Genomic DNA, 10,846 nt, shown 5'->3' on the forward strand with positions numbered 1-10,846 from the left:
TGGACAAATTCTGATGAGGTCATTTATCTGAACAATTTTTCAAAAAAGAAGAAAGTAAGACAGTTCTTTTTAGGGGTGGAAAATCGGGTACCCTACCCGCAAAATGCGGGTACCCGCGGGACGAAAACTGCCGAAAATGGCACCCTCACCCGACCCTCTTCCCCGATGCGGGTACCCTCTTCTCCGATGCGGGTACCCGAATACCCGCAGCGGATACCCGTTGCGGGTACGAGGGTACCCTCACAGTCCCGCGATTTTTTTTTTTTAATTGTAATTTTGAGGGTTTTTGGTCCCGCTGGAGGGTATATCGTCCCGCGAGAGGGTATTTTGTCCCGCATTTCACAAAAAAAATTGAAAATATCCTTTCTATTTCATCGATTATCCATAAAACCTGTGACGAATAAATAATAACTAAACAACTAACAAGTAAAATCTAATAAAATTATTTAATTTTAATTTTATAATGTTATTTGCGGGTAATGCGGGTATCCGCGGGTATACCCGAGGGTACCCTCTACCCGCAATTTTTGAGGATGCGATACCCGCACCCGACCCTCCACCCGAATTTTACGGGTATCGGGTACCCGATACCCGATACCCGCGCGGGTATCGGGACGGGTGAGGGTATACCCGATACCCGCAACCCGATTTTCCACCCCTAGTTCTTGGATATGCTGACTGCTTCATACCGTGACAATTATGTTTAAGCTTCATCCACTTTTTGGGACCCTTTTTTATAACTAGGGATAGTTAATGCGGTTGTTAACAACTAATTATATAGAAGCAGGCTAATATTTGCATGTTCTCAGTCAAATCTGAATTCAATGTCTTTCAATAATTCAACTATTGGAATTAAATTTTGCATATATAATTATTGATATAAAGATGTCATTGTCGCTATCCTAACGGAAAGTAAATTGTATTGAATACTAATTTTGTGATCCAATTGTAAGCAATAGCGGAAATATTTGGTAATCTAATGACAATACGCTAATCATCTGGCAATCTAATAACAATACGCAAATTATCGTAAGTTTTACATTGCTTTCAAATCATTTGGCCATTTGTGGATGAATTTATAGGACATTGCAATGATTAATTTTTTGTCCATATTGATCATACAAAAGTTTCATATTGCAATACCTCCAAATATATAAGCAAATAAAATAAAAATGGAGCGACATTTTGCTTATATATATGTGTTATTATTATAACCAAAATCATTCATGTTATATGTACTTGTATGTATGTATATAGTTTTAAACTAAAACTAAGACTTTAATATAAAATTATAACCACTGGGACTATTTCTATTTTCTCCCCAACCACCAGCAAGAGGAGATCTTATGTATGAATTAGAAGATAATTGATTGAGTCATCACTCATCAACATAGTTTTTAACCAAAAGTTAAATTAAAAAAAGCTTGATGTATTAAATATTTCCTTTCATTCTTGATTTGGAACTTCATGGAGTAAACTAGGCCCACCGCAGCCAGCCTTCTTTTTCACTGATAATATTTTAGTTTATATAGGTAGGTCGATTGAATAAAAATATTTATAATAAATTAATAATATATACCCACAAATCAATTTCTCAAGAAATAAATAATGATATCGAATGCTTCGACAATTTTGTGGCCACAATTATGTCCACGTATTACAACGACATTCTGAAAATGGACGAGTAAATTAATTTATTGTTTTCCATGGCCTTCGTAGATCTCTCTAAGTTTTTTTATAAAATATTTTTTCAAGTTCAGTTCAAGATAAGTAAGTTTTATTTGTTATATAAATATGCTACTAAACGACAAAATTAACATAGTTGATCAAATGTCGTGTTAATGCGGCTAATTAAACAGCATTTTAACTAATAATCGGACAGGGAGATCCAGAGCAATATTAAATGAATTTGGACTTACGTAATATTCATTCGATCCCATTATAAATGACATAAAACTTTTGAACATACAATTTAAAGAGAATATATAATAAATTAATTAAAAATAATAGGACCTTAGCTTAATTTTTCTCATTTATAAAACAGACAACTTATAATTGGACAATTCAAAATAAAATACAGACCATTTTTAATATGACAAAAGAAATACTATATATTACTCACTTCATCAACCAAAAATATATCTAAATGACTTGGGCACAAATTTTAATAATTTTGTTGAGTGTATTGTGAGTGAAATATGAGTTTCATATTTGTGGTATTTACTTGCTCCGAGGTGGGCTCAATAAGGGTAATTTTTTTTTTAATTTTATAAATAAGAAGATATAAAGAGTATAATAATTAAGAGTGATTGTGGGGTACATTATAAAAATAGATTAAACATGTAGGCAATTAAATTTGTCGTCAAATTAAATCGTGCCACGTGTAAATTCATGAATTAAATATTCAATTATACTTTCTATTTTATTAAATGGGATTTTATTCCTAAATTAAATAGATATATAATTAATATTTAACATAAATGAATTAATGGGCTTATGGACACCTAAAGCCCTAAGGCCCATGCATGAAGGCCCAAAGCCCATAAAGCCCACGAAGCCCATCTCTAAAAATCTATAAATAGAGGTGTTGGGGTGCTCATTAGAGCAACGTGAAGAAGTGGAAGTTCGAAGGGCATAACGAATTCTCTCTAGTATCACAAGTTGAAGTTGAAGTGGTGCAAGAATTGAAGGCTCCAAGCATCTTCAAGAATTTCATCAAATCTTCAAGTGATCTTCAAGTATATCTTCAAAGATTCAAGTATATCTTCAAGTCTTCAAGTATATCTTCAAAGCTTCAAGTATATCTTCAAGTGATCTTCAAGTATATCTTCAAATCTTCATCAAGTATTCAAACCTTCAAGGCGTTCTTCAAATCTTTAAATCGTTCTTCAAGTATTCAAGGTTTTGCTTCAAAGCTTCAAGGCGTTCTTACAAATTCCAAGAACGATCTTCCTCAAATCAAATCAACCAAGTCCCAAAGCTTCAAGGCGTTCTTACAAATTCTAAGGACGTTCTTCAAATCAAATCAAATCAAGTTCAAAAGCTTCAAGGCGTTCTTACAAATTCTAAGGACGTTCTTCTTCAAATCAAATCAAATCAAGTTCAAAAGCTTCAAGGCGTTCTTATAAATTCTAAGGACGTTCTTCTTCAAATCAAATCAAGTTCAATGTTCAATCCAAAATCATGACTTGAGTCCCTTGGATTTATCGTCATCAAATCAAGTATTTCAATAACCTTCGAGCTTGTTCAAGAATCAAATGGAAAAGAAGAATCAGAGGATTAACTAGAGATTGCAACCCGCATAAATCTATCTTCAAATCTATCAAATTATCTTTGTAACGCGTTTTTGTATTTTATCAAATTGAAATACAAAAAATTGTGTTTACAAATTTTGGCACGCCCGGTGAGACATCTCTACCTCTCATCTCTACTCTTCACCAAAAATCTTGAACTATGTCTACTCAATCAAATGCAGCTGCTCCAGCTTCATCCAAAGTTCCTTCGGCAAGCGTCGGTATGATAACGCGAAGCAAATCAAAATCGATGCAAGGAGTATCCAAGCCGATCTTTCATCTTCCATCTATCCATGAAGAAGATGACAACTCTAAGAGAAGCTTCACATTCCCCACTGAAAATTATCAACTCCATGCAAGTGTCATGATGACAAACACTTCCACCATGGAGGAACAACTCTTGAACTTAACAAAGATGGTTGAATCTCTAACCAAGCACATCCAAGAGCAAGATGCCCAGATTGCAAAGCTCAAAGGAGAAAATGGAGAAAAAAGAGATTCAAGCCACGCCAACAACGATAGGGAAGGCGAAGAAAGCGAAGAAGATGGAGAGAATAACGATGAAGAAATCTCCAAAGATAAGCCAAAGAGTGATGAAAAAAAAGCCTTCAGGAAATGACACTCTCTTCTCGTCTGGTGGCCTCATTCCCATCAACCAACTCAAAGAGTTCATCGAAGCAACAATGAATAGTAACTCTGCTAGAAACTCAAAGTCATCATTGATCTACTCCAAGCCATATACTCGGCGAATCGACGACTTGAGGATGCCTCTTGGTTATCAGCCCCCCAAATTCCAACAATTTGATGGCCAAGGAAATCCGAGACAACACGTGGCTCATTTCATTGAAACATGCAACAACGCTGGTACTTATGGAGATCATTTGGTCAAACAGTTTGTTCGCTCATTGAAAGGTAATGCCTTTGATTGGTACACCGACTTAGAATCAAACTCAATTGATAGTTGGGAACAACTGGAGCATGAATTCCTCAACCGCTTCTATAGCACTAGAAGAACTGTCAGCATGGTGGAGCTCACAAGTTCGCGTCAATTCAAAGAAGAGCCAGTCATTGACTACATCAACCGATGGAGAAACCTTTGTCTCAACTGTAAGGACCGATTGTCTGAATCATCTGCCATCGAAATGTGTATTCAAGGGATGCATTGGGGCTTGCAATACATCTTGCGAGGAATCCAGCCTAGAACATTCGAAGAACTTGCTACAAGAGCTCATGATATGGAGTTGAGCATGATGGCAAGCGGGATCGAAGAACCACCCATCCGAGAACCTCGCAAATTCAAGCCAGAATTCAAGAAAGGAAGCAAACCATCCGATGAAACACCAAAGAGAGAATCCATGGCGATTAAGGCAACTTCGGTGAAATTCTTAAAGAGAGAAGCTGGACAAGAAGGCAACCAGAACACTTCACGAGACAATCAGAACTCTTCCCGAGACGTGGGGCAAAGAAGACCTACCTTGAAAGAAATGCAACAAAAACAATATCCATTCTTAGACTCTGATGTTTCAGGAATTTTTGATGACCTGATCAAAGAAAAGCTTATCGAGTTGCCAGAAATGAAGCGACCAAATGAAGCAGGGAGGACAGACGATCCAAGTTACTGCAAATACCATCGTCTGGTTGGGCACCCCATACATGATTGCTTCATCTTCAAAGACAGGGTCATGCGGTTAGCTCGAGAAGGGAAAATACCTCTTGAAGAAGATGATACTGCTGTAAATATGGTCTCCACCGGCTTGAATGACATAATAGAAGGTATTGGAGCTCTGTATGATACATCCAATCAAGTAGATGAAGAACCTGAGCTAAATATGGATGAAGACGATGATGCATTGGCAATCACATTCTCCAATGAAGACTTGCAGCTTGGATCTGAACCTCATAACAGGCCATTGTTCGTGAGTTGTTATACACAGGAGCAGAAGGTCAATCGAATTCTCATCGATGGAGGCTCGGCGGTCAATATTTTGCCACTAAGGACTTTGAAGCAATTGGGAATCCAAGCAGAAGAGTTGTCAAACAGTCGATTGATGATTCAAGGTTTCAACCATGAAGGGCAAAGAGCTCTTGGAACTATAAGGCTGCGATTGCAGATGCAGGACATGGAGTCCACAGCGTTGCTTCATGTGATTGATGCAAGAACATCCTACAACATGCTTCTGGGTCGACCATGGCTTCATGAAAATGGTGTTATTCCTTCTACATTGTACCAATGCTTCAAATACTATCAAAATGGCACCATAAGAAAAGTGGTTGGTGATCACAAACCTTTCACAGAAGCAGAGTCACATTTCGCCGATGCTCAATTCTATTTGGGAAGAACTAAAGCAACAATGGTGGAAAGGGATGTACCACAGGAGGAGTCAGGATCCCGACAAGAGAAAGAATCTCGCCCAGAGATGGAAGGTTTCACCATCCCTTTGACTAAGATTGATGCCAAAAAGCCCATTCCCCAGCCACTCAAAGATTTTGTCCGACCAAAGCAAAGTGGCGCCACAGAACATGGAGATCTCTTAGACAAAGAACTCTCAAAGCACTTTGGTCCGAAGGCATATAAACTCCTCGTGAATGCTGGATACAATCCTCAAGAAAGCTCTATGTCAAGGTCTCATTTGGAAAAGACTGATAACGCAGGCCAAAACTCCAAAGCAGGTTTGGGATATACAGTGCAAAGCCCCATTCGAATTGCCATCAAGAGAGCCACTGCTAACTATGCTAGCACCAAGCAAATCCTGGAATCTTCAAGCAATCGGAGAACCCAAAGGGTTTCTATTTTCAATAGGATGGGTAGAAGAGAAGCTCAACAAGTATCTGTCTTTAAAAGACTTGGCAAAGGCAAATCATGGAAACGAAGCAAGACAAAAGGGAGTGATGAACTGCACATAACAGAGAAATGGAGAAGTTTGATCCCTCCTCGAATGAAAAGATACACCACTTTGATTATGTCATGTGGGAAAAAAATGAAAGCTCGAATGAAGACCACCATCTTCACACGAGATGCCATAGATCAAGAAGATAGAGAAAGTGTGGCTTTCTCTTACTACACTACTAATAGTGCTAGTAATCCAGTTCCTCTTCCTCATACTACTCAAAGTCAAGTGCGTCGTGAAATTGCAAGTCTCGTTAGAAGTGGCGTTATCACAACAAGCGTTGCAGAGAATCTAGCCTTCATACACCAGAGAAATGAAAGCATAATGACGTGTTTTGATTGCAAAGATCCTCGCCGAAAAGATGAAGACGATGTCACAGCAAACCATATCACCTCCTGCGAGAAAATGGTCGTTGGAGAAGAGAATTCGCACTTAAGCCCCAAAGAACTGGAAACTCTGGATGAAGAGAGACTAGAAGTCCAGCAAAAATTGGAATACTATCAAGCTCTTCCTTCAAGATCCTTCAACAAAGCAGTGCGAGCGCCCTCTTTTCAAATTGGAGACATGACCCTCGCTGCAAGGAGGCCAATTGTTATCACTCTCAACGGAAAGTTCTTGAAACGTTACTATCCTTGAAAGGTGGTAGAAGTTGAAGCATGTACATATGTATATAGTTTAATAAAAAATATATATATATATATAGAAAAGCAAAAAAAAATAAAAATAAAAATAAAATAAAAAAAATAGAAAAACAGAAAAGCCAAAAAGATGAGTCAGATGAAAAACCAGAAATGGAGAAAAGCAACAAAATGGAGTGTATGAAGACAGCTCCTTGACGCACGAGCCTAAACTGCACCCGCATGAGTATAAACTGTGCACGGCACCCAATCTCAAACACCTGTTGATCCTATGAACTACGTTTTGACTTGATTCCTTTCAAAAGGGTACGTAAGCAGCTTAGATAATTTCTAGGTTCAGTCATGAATTGTGTTTGACTCTTTTCAATTTATATCATCAAAGTTATGATTTAAGTTGATTATGTGAAGCCGAATATGTCTCAAATTGGGAAGAAAATCAAGCCATCAAAAGAAGCACAAGCACTTGGAGAAGATGTCAAAATATCCATCACAAGCCAAATAAGAATCATCAAGAGAGAAATGATAGAAACTGCGGTTTGCACCAATACTAAGCAAATGAGTCTTGATCCTCCAAAGTTCTCTGAGCAGAGATCAAAAGTGACTCTGAAGTCTTCAAAATTCCGCAGCATTTCCTCATCAATATGTGCAACTTTATGTTTGTCAAACTCTCTTTTGAATTATGGGATTGCACCTCGGGCAATATGAAAGGAGGCACTATCTTGCTTGAAGAACAACGTCATCTCCATCTCCCACATCTCTATCATAGCAAGCTCTTCTTTGATCAAAGCAATTCTGACGATGGCTTCATTCTCCTTGGCTTAAGCATCAAGAAGAGAAAACTCAATCTTCTCGAGTCGCTGTGCAGAATTCTCCCAACTTCGTGAGATGCCAAACATGACAACCTCACTCAAACCAGACTCGAACAATCCCAGGTCCGAGCGCACCCAAGACCTGTCAAAGAATTGAGTCATCTGGCGTTGAGGTCAGCTATGCATCAACAACTTCACTTCTCTAAAGTTGAAACTATTTGTGGAGTGGAAATACACGTTCACACCTTTGAGTCATCTAGCCTGCTCAAATGCGCGCAAAGAGAAGATGTAACCAGCAATCTTCAAAGGTTGGACTCACAATGGCCCAGATCCGAGCGCACCCGAAATCTGATTAAAAGCCAATTGAACCACCTGAAGTGCAAAGTAAACATCACTCAAATAAGGTCTTAGATGAGCTGCCGCCAGATTTTGGATAAACTCTCTGAGGATGGTCTTTAGTCGGGCTAATGGAGATGTCAAGACTGGAAGAAAAATAACAATAGATTCCAAACTTTGCAAATACTCAAAGCATCTCGTTTGGGACAAAATCCGCCATGAAGTTGGTTGATAAGACTGCGCCAATCTTGAACATAACCCTCCAAAATCGCCATCACCAAGCTTTCGCTGCTACCAGCTGCAAAAAAAAAAAAAAAAAAAAAAAAAGTGAATACAAATTATTGAATAACAATAAATGGTTTGATAAAAAAAAAAAAATCAATTCAAAATTTGGGCCATACTTTGTTTCCAAAATTGGGCCCGATTTATTTGATTTATACAAATGGGCTTAGTGTAATTTAAGATGGCCTCTCTACAAATTAAAGAAGCCCAGCAATGAAGCCCAAAGCCCCACCAAAAGAAGGCCCAACACAAATCCAACCAAAGGCTGATTTGTGAATTCCCTCTTCTCCTCGGACGAAATCCGCAGCCTACACTTCTCAGCGGCACACCTCTTCTCATACTCTCTCTCTTCTCCGGCAACCGAGCGCCACTGCGGACCTCCTCTGGATCTCCGGCGAACGGCGGCGAAAAGACCAGCTCGCTGTGTACACACTCAAAATCTCGCATCTGAAAACAGTCCGCTGCCTTCCAACTCAGCCCCACCGAAGGAGCCACTCCCGCTGCCGTCCTCTCAGTCTCTGAAATCCGGCGAAGTCGCGTCCCGGTTGTTGGCGCCGCCGCTGCGCAGTTACATCCCCTCTGTCGTCACTGTATGCCGCCGTTGAAGTCTGAAATCGCCCATGAATTGTCGCTCGATGCCGCCCTTCTCTCCCTAAAAACCCGCTGCTACGCCCGCTGAGAAGAAGCTGGAGACTACTACAAAGCCGAAGCCAAATACCACCACCGCGCTCCAAGCCCGTTTCAGTAGCTGCCGCAAGGCTCCACAGTCGTCTCTCACCTTCGACACCACGCGGTTCGTTGCCGTTCACTGCTGCCAAAGACCGGCGAGTAAGTTGCCTGGAGTCTCCGTTGTCGCAACTTATCCCGGCACACTCACGACAATGCTCGCTGCTTCTCCGCCTAGCCAAAACCAATCCAGCAAAAGAAGCCAAAGCCGCGGTCATGATATTATTTGATGAAATATAGCAGCGATAACAAGCATGGGATGAAGTTTTAAGACTTGGCAAAACACAGCAGTAATAAGCATACAATGAAGGTTTCTTGCCGATACTTGGATAGTAAAATATCAAATTTTGATGAATGAAAAGCTCACAAATACAGTAGAAGCATACTATACACAAAGTTAAAAGGGAGCATGTCATGCATGATCTAAAGTTGAAAGGAGGATCAGAGGTTGCAAGAGAATTTTACTTCGAAGCCTCTACTACAAAGCTCGATCTCTCCTTTTCGCCGGGACTACGGAGCAGCACACGTCGTCGTTCGACGCCTCTACCTTCAACCATCGCTAGAACGAAACAACCAAAATGAAATTGCTTTGAACTATATATCAAGATGATAAATGGTATTAGCATGCTGTCAAAAGAAACGTAACCAAAGAGCTAGAGCTACAAAAAGAGAGGTCTTTGGCTATGAAGGGAGGTTGCTGTGGAGATGAAAAAGAGGTGAACTTTGAGAAAGAAATGACAGCTTTCGGAGTACTCTTCACATGGCTATATTTTAAGAAGGCTAAGAAGTGAAGAGGAGGGTAGCTGAAGGGAGATGGCTGCTAAAGAATGCTAAGGTTGCGAAAAGGAGGCTACTGGGCTTGTGAATGAAAGAAAGGAAGAGTGGCTCCTCTATTTTATAAGCAAACTTCTCACCAAATCTCTAAACTTAGCCGCCAGTGTACGAAGAGTGGAGTCCAGCTGTTTTCCAGCCTGCAACAAATTGAAGCTCCAACTGTTTTCCAGCCTGCAATGCAACGGCTCTAAAGCAAGAAAACAAAAAATATTGATGCAGATTACATTTAATGCCATAGTACTTTTCTATGCATAACTTTCTCCTTTTTCGGTTATGGGGCAAAAACAAAAAAAAAACAAAAAAAAAACTTGCTGCGAAAAAGATAAAAGGACAGTGGAGTTAGCTGGAATTGAAGTTGTGTTGCTGGAAAGGGTCGCCAGATATAAAATATTGGGCCTAGTTGATAATAAACGTGTGGGCTCAACATATACATATAAAGCCCCAATTACTTAAATTGATAGATTCAAGTGGTGAATTGTAAACACGGGTTTTGATGTAAATACATAGCCCAATTTGAAAAAAAAAAAAAAATCAAATTCAAGTCAAGAACTCCTAAATACGAGTATAAACTATTTAAAATTTCAAAAATCAAATGAAGAACTCCTAAATACGAGTATAAACTATTTAAAATTTCAAAATCAAGAACTCCTAAATACGAGTATAAACTATTTACAAATCCAAGTCAAGAACTCCTAAATACGAGTATAAACTATTTAAAATTTCAAAAATCAAATGAAGAACTCCTAAATACGAGTATAAACTATTTATAAATTCAAAGAAATACGAGAACTCCTAAATACGAGTATAAACTATTTGCAAATTCAAATTCAAATTGAAGAACTCCTAAATACTAGTATAAACTATTTAAAATTCCAAAATCAATTGAAGAACTCCTAAATACGAGTATAAACTATTTGCAAATTCAAATTCAAATTGAAGAACTCCTAAATACGAGTATAAACTATTTAAAATTCCAAAATCAATTGAAGAACTCCTAAATACGAGTATAAACTATTTACAAAGTTCAAGAAATTCAAGAA

General features: G+C 38.8%; 1 protein-coding gene across 2 annotated transcripts in view; it reads left to right on the plus strand.

Annotated features, from left to right (window-relative positions):
* Nucleotides 1-10,846, plus strand: part of LOC130985259 (uncharacterized) — a 920,555-nt gene that overhangs the window by 384,506 nt on the left and 525,203 nt on the right. The window lies entirely within an intron of this gene.

This window comes from Salvia miltiorrhiza, chromosome 5, assembly GCF_028751815.1.
Source record: "Salvia miltiorrhiza cultivar Shanhuang (shh) chromosome 5, IMPLAD_Smil_shh, whole genome shotgun sequence".
Taxonomy (NCBI): domain Eukaryota; kingdom Viridiplantae; phylum Streptophyta; class Magnoliopsida; order Lamiales; family Lamiaceae; genus Salvia; species Salvia miltiorrhiza.